This window comes from Lampetra planeri, chromosome 66 (genome assembly GCF_965212315.1).
Source record: "Lampetra planeri chromosome 66, kcLamPlan1.2.h2, whole genome shotgun sequence".
NCBI lineage: Eukaryota > Metazoa > Chordata > Hyperoartia > Petromyzontiformes > Petromyzontidae > Lampetra > Lampetra planeri.
Window position 1 is genome coordinate 1,550,719 of NC_136172.1, and position 6,381 is coordinate 1,557,099.

General features: G+C 39.6%; 1 non-coding gene across 1 annotated transcript; it reads left to right on the forward strand.

The window, feature by feature from the left end:
• Positions 1-5,007: 5,007 nt before the first annotated feature.
• TRNAD-GUC (transfer RNA aspartic acid (anticodon GUC)) lies at positions 5,008-5,079 on the forward strand. Its single transcript has one exon. It is a non-coding gene; the product is annotated as a tRNA-Asp (tRNA).
• The last annotated feature ends 1,302 nt before the right edge of the window (positions 5,080-6,381 follow it).

The window sequence follows — 6,381 nt, forward strand, 5'->3', positions numbered from 1 at the left end:
GTTCATTTCTACTTTTTATAATATCAGTCAATCTAGAATCAGTCGAATTCCGAGCGAGTGCTCGATAGTATAGTGGTTAGTATGCCCGCCTGTCTCGCGGGAGACCGGGGTTCAATTTCCCGTCGGGGAGAGATACACTTCTTGAAATGTTTTGGCCACTGGCTCTCATTGTTATTACAATTTAAAATCACTTGCTGTTCCCTTTTTAACGTTAATTACACCAAACGTTGAGTCACCTGCTGCACTCAAAAGCCTGAACTTTTAAAGATGACTCCTTCTTCATTTCAAACGATTATTTATTAAGTATTAGAGATTATTCCTAGTTACAATTTCTGTCAATCACAAATCTGCCCCACTCTGACCGAGTCCTCGATAGTAAAGTCGTTAGGTTCCCCACATGTAACGCGGGAGACCAGGGTTCAATTCCCCGTCGGGGAGAGCAACTCTTTTTAAAAAAATGGCCACTGGCTCTCATTGTTATTACAATTTAAAAGGACTTGCTTTTGACTTCAATCACGTGATTTTCACCAATTGTGAAGTAACCGGCTGCTCTAACCAGCTTGAACTTTTAAAGATTAACCCCTCTTCATTTCAATCGGTAATATGCCGAGTATATGGGTTCATTTCTACTTTTTATAAAATCAGTCAATCTAGAATCAGTCGAATTCCGAGCGAGTCATCGATAGTATAGTGGTTAGTATCCCCGCCTGTCACGCGGGAGACCGGGGTTCAATTCCCCGTCGGGGAGAGCAACGCTTTTAAAAAAGAAATTGGCCACTGGCTCTCATTGTTATTACAATTTAAAATCACTTGCTGTTCCCTTTTATAACGTTAATTTCACCAAACGTTAAATCACCTGCTGCACTCAAAAGCCTTAACTTTTAAAGATGAATCCTTCAACATTTCAAGCTATTATTTATTGAGTATTAGAGATTATTTCTAGTTATAATTTCTGTCAATCACAAATCTTCCCACTCTGACCGAGTCCTCGATAGTAAAGCCGTTAGGTTCCCCAAATGTAACGCGGGAGACCAGGGTTCAATTCTCCGTCGCGGAGAAAAACTCTTTTAAAAAAATGGCCACTGGCTCTTATTGTTATTACAATTTAAAAGGACTTGCTTTTGACTTCAATCACGTGATTTTCACCAATTGTGAAGTAACCGGCTGCTCTAACCAGCTTGAACTTTTGAAGATAAACCCCTCTTCATTTCAATCGGTAATATGCCGAGTATATGGGTTCATTTCTACTTTTTATAATACCAGTCAATCTAGAATCAGTCGAATTCCGAGCGAGTCCTCGATAGTATAGTGGTTAGTATCCCCGCCTGTCACGCGGGAGACCGGGGTTCAATTTCCCTTCGGGGAGAGCAACACTTTTAAAAAAGAAATTGGCCACTGGCTCTCATTGGTATTACAATTTAAAATCACTTGCTGTTCCCTTTTATAACTTTAATTTCACCAAACGTTAAATCACCTGCTGCACTCAAAAGCCTTAACTTTTAAAGATGAATCCTTCAACATTTCAAGCTATTATTTATTGAGTATTAGAGATTATTTCTTGTTATAATTTCTGTCAATCACAAATCTTCCCACTCTGACCGAGTCCTCGATAGTAAAGCCGTTAGGTTCCCCAAATGTAACGCGGGAGACCAGGGTTCAATTCCCCGTCGCGGAGAAAAACTCTTTTTAAAAAAATGGCCACAGGCTCTTATTGTTATTACAATTTAAAAGGACATGCTCTTGACTTCAATCACGTGATTTTCACCAATTGTGAAGTAACCGGCTGCTCTAACCAGCTTGAACTTTTGAAGATAAACCCCTCTTCATTTCAATTGGTAATATGCCGAGTATATGGGTTCATTTCTACTTTTTATAATATCAGTCAATCTAGAATCAGTCGAATTCCGAGCGAGTCCTCGATAGTATAGTGGTTAGTATCCCCGCCTGTCACGCGGGAGACCGGGGTTCAATTCTCTGTCGGGGAGAACTCTTTTAAAAAAGAAAATGGCCACTGGCACTCATTGTTATTACAATTTAAAATCACTTGCTGTTCCCTTTTATAACGTTAATTTCACCAAACGTTAAATCACCTGCTGCACTCAAAAGCCTTAACTTTTAAAGATGAATCCTTCAACATTTCAAGCTATTATTTATTGAGTATTAGAGATTATTTCTAGTTATAATTTCTGTCAATCACAAATCTTCCCACTCTGACCGAGTCCTCGATAGTAAAGCCGTTAGGTTCCCCAAATGTAACGCGGGAGACCAGGGTTCAATTCTCCGTCGCGGAGAAAAACTCTTTTAAAAAAATGGCCACTGGCTCTTATTGTTATTACAATTTAAAAGGACTTGCTTTTGACTTCAATCACGTGATTTTCACCAATTGTGAAGTAACCGGCTGCTCTAACCAGCTTGAACTTTTGAAGATAAACCCCTCTTCATTTCAATCGGTAATATGCCGAGTATATGGGTTCATTTCTACTTTTTATAATATCAGTCAATCTAGAATCAGTCGAATTCCGAGCGAGTCCTCGATAGTATAGTGGTTAGTATCCCCGCCTGTCACGCGGGAGACCGGGGTTCAATTTCCCTTCGGGGAGGGCAACACTTTTAAAAAAGAAATTGGCCACTGGCTCTCATTGGTATTACAATTTAAAATCACTTGCTGTTCCCTTTTATAACTTTAATTTCACCAAACGTTAAATCACCTGCTGCACTCAAAAGCCTTAACTTTTAAAGATGAATCCTTCAACATTTCAAGCTATTATTTATTGAGTATTAGAGATTATTTCTTGTTATAATTTCTGTCAATCACAAATCTTCCCACTCTGACCGAGTCCTCGATAGTAAAGCCGTTAGGTTCCCCAAATGTAACGCGGGAGACCAGGGTTCAATTCCCCGTCGCGGAGAAAAACTCTTTTTAAAAAAATGGCCACAGGCTCTTATTGTTATTACAATTTAAAAGGACTTGCTCTTGACTTCAATCACGTGATTTTCACCAATTGTGAAGTAACCGGCTGCTCTAACCAGCTTGAACTTTTGAAGATAAACCCCTCTTCATTTCAATCGGTAATATGCCGAGTATATGGGTTCATTTCTACTTTTTATAATATCAGTCAATCTAGAATCAGTCGAATTCCGAGCGAGTCCTCGATAGTATAGTGGTTAGTATCCCCGCCTGTCACGCGGGAGACCGGGGTTCAATTCTCTGTCGGGGAGAACTCTTTTAAAAAAGAAAATGGCCACTGGCACTCATTGTTATTACAATTTAAAATTACTTGCTGTTCCCTTTTATCACGTTAATTTCACCAAACGTTGAGTCACCTGCTGCACTCAAAAGCCTGAACTTTTAAAGATGAATCCTTCTTCATTTCAAGCTATTATCTACTGAGAATATGAGTGTTTTTTCTGTTATAATTGCTGTCAATCACGAATTAGCCCGACTCTGACCGAGTCCTCGATAGTAACGTCGTTAGTTTCCCCACATGGAACGCGGGAGACCAGGGTTCAATTCCCCGTCGGGAAGAACTACTCTTATAAAAAATGTTTTGGCCTCTGGCTCTCCTTATTGTTATTACTATTTGAAAGGGCGTGCTCTTGATTTTAATCACGTGATTTTCCCTAATCGTTAGGTAACCTGCTGCTCTAACCAGCTTAAACTTTATAGATAAACTCCTCTTCATTTCAATCAGTAATATGCCGAGTATATGGGTTCATTTCTACTTGTTATAATATCAGTCAATCTAGAATCAGTCGAATTCTGAGCGAGTCCTCGATAGTATAGTGGTTAGTATCCCCGCTTGTCACGCGGGAGACCGGAGTTCAATTCCCCGTCGGGGAGAGATACACTTTTTAAAAGGTTTTGGCCACTGGATCTCATTGTTATTACAATTCAAAATCACTTGCTGTTCCCTTTTATAACGTTAATTTCACCAAACGTTAAATCACCTGGTGCACTCAAAAGCCTTAACTTTTAAAGATGAATCCATCTTCATTTGAAACGATTATTTATTAAGTATTAGAGATTATTTCTAGTTATAATTTCTGTCAATCACAAATCTGCCCCACCCTGACCGAGTCCTCGATAGTAAAGCCGTTAGGTTCCCCAAATGTAACGCGGGAGACCAGGGTTCAATTCCCCGTCAGGGAGAGCAACTCTTTTTAAAAAAATGGTCACTGGCTCTCATTGTTATTACAATTTAAAAGGACTTGCTCTTGACTTTAATCGCGTGATTTTCCCTAATCATTAGGTAACCTGCTGCTCTAACCAGCTTGAACGTTTGAAGAGAAATCCATCTTCATTTCAATCGGTAATATGCCGAGTATATGGGTTCATTTCTACGTTTTATAATATCAGTCAATCTAAAATCAGTCGATTTCCGAACGAGTCCTCGATAGTATAGTGGTTAGTATCCCCGCCTGTCTCGCGGGAGACCGGGGTTCAATTTCCCGTCGGGGAGAGATACACTTCTTAAAATGTTTTGGCCACTGGCTCTCATTGTTATTACAATTTAAAATCACTTGCTGTTCCCTTTTATAACGTTAATTTCACCAAACGTTAAGTCATCTGCTGCACTCAAGAGCCTGAACTTTTAAAGATGACTCCTTCTTCATTTCAAACGATTATTTATTAAGTATTAGAGATTATTCGTAGTTACAATTTCTGTCAATCACAAATCTGCCCCACTCTGACCGAGTCCTCGATAGTAAAGTCGTTAGGTTCCCCACATGTAACGCGGGGGACCAGGGTTCAATTCCCCGTCGGAGAGAGCAACTCTTTTTTAAAAAATGGCCACTGGCTCTCATTGTTATTACAGTTTAAAAGGACTTGCTTTTGACTTCAATCACGTGATTTTCACCAATTGTTAAGTAACCGGATGCTCTAACCAGGTTGAACTTTTGAAGATAAACCCCTCTTCATTTCAATCAGTAATATGCCGAGTATATGGGTTCATTTCTACTTTTTATAATATCAGTCAATCTAGAATCAGTCGAATTCCGAGCGAGTCCTCGATAGTATAGTGGTTAGTATCCCCGCCTGTCACGCGGGAGACCGGGGTTCAATTCCCCGTCGGGGAAAGCAACACTTTTAAAAAAGAAATTGGCCACTGGCTCTCATTGTTATTACAATTTAAAATCACTTGCTGTTCCCTTTTATAACGTTAATTTCACCAAACGTTAAATCACCTGGTGCACTCAAAAGCCTTAACTTTTAAAGATGAATCCATCTTCATTTCAAACGATTATTTATTAAGTCCTAGTTACAATTTCTGTCAATCACAAATCTGCCCCACTCTGACCGAGTCCTCGATAGTAAAGTCGTTAGGTTCCCCACATGTAACGCGGGAGACCAGGGTTCAATTCCCCGTCGGGAAGAACTACTCTTTTAAAAAAGAAAATGGCCACTGGCTCTCATTGTTATTACAATTTAAAATTACTTGCTGTTCCCTTTTATCACGTTAATTTCACCAAACGTTGAGTCACCTGCTGCACTCAAAAGCCTGAACTTTTAAAGATGAATCCTTCTTCATTTCAAGCTATTATCTACTGAGAATATGAGTTTTTTTCTGTTATAATTGCTGTCAATCACGAATTAGCCCGACTCTGACCGAGTCCTCGATAGTAACGTCGTTAGTTTCCCCACATGGAACGCGGGAGACCAGGGTTCAATTCCCCGTCGGGAAGAACTACTCTTTTAAAAAATGTTTTGGCCTCTGGCTCTCCTTATTGTTATTACTATTTGAAAAGGCGTGCTCTTGATTTTAATCACGTGATTTTCCCTAATCGTTAGGTAACCTGCTGCTCTAACCAGCTTACACTTTATAGATAAACTCCTCTTCATTTCAATCAGTAATATGCCGAGTATATGGGTTCATTTCTACTTGTTATAATATCAGTCAATCTAGAATCAGTCGAATTCTGAGCGAGTCCTCGATAGTATAGTGGTTAGTAACCCCGCTTCTCACGCGGGAGACCGGAGTTTAATTCCCTGTCGGGGAGAGATACACTTTTCAAAAGGTTTTGGCCACTGGATCTCATTGTTATTACAATTCAAAATCACTTGCTGTTCCCTTTTATAACGTTAATTTCACCAAACGTTAAATCACCTGGTGCACTCAAAAGCCTTAACTTTTAAAGATGAATCCGTCTTCATTTCAAACGATTATTTATTAAGTATTAAAGATTATTTCTAGTTATAATTTCTGTCAATCACAAATCTGCCCCACTCTGACCGAGTCCTCGATAGTAAAGCCGTTAGGTTCCCCAAATGTAACGCGGGAGACCAGGGTTCAATTCCCCGTCGGGGAGAGCAACTCTTTTTTAAAAAATGGTCACTGGCTCTCATTGTTATTACAATTTAAAAGGACTTGCTCTTGACTT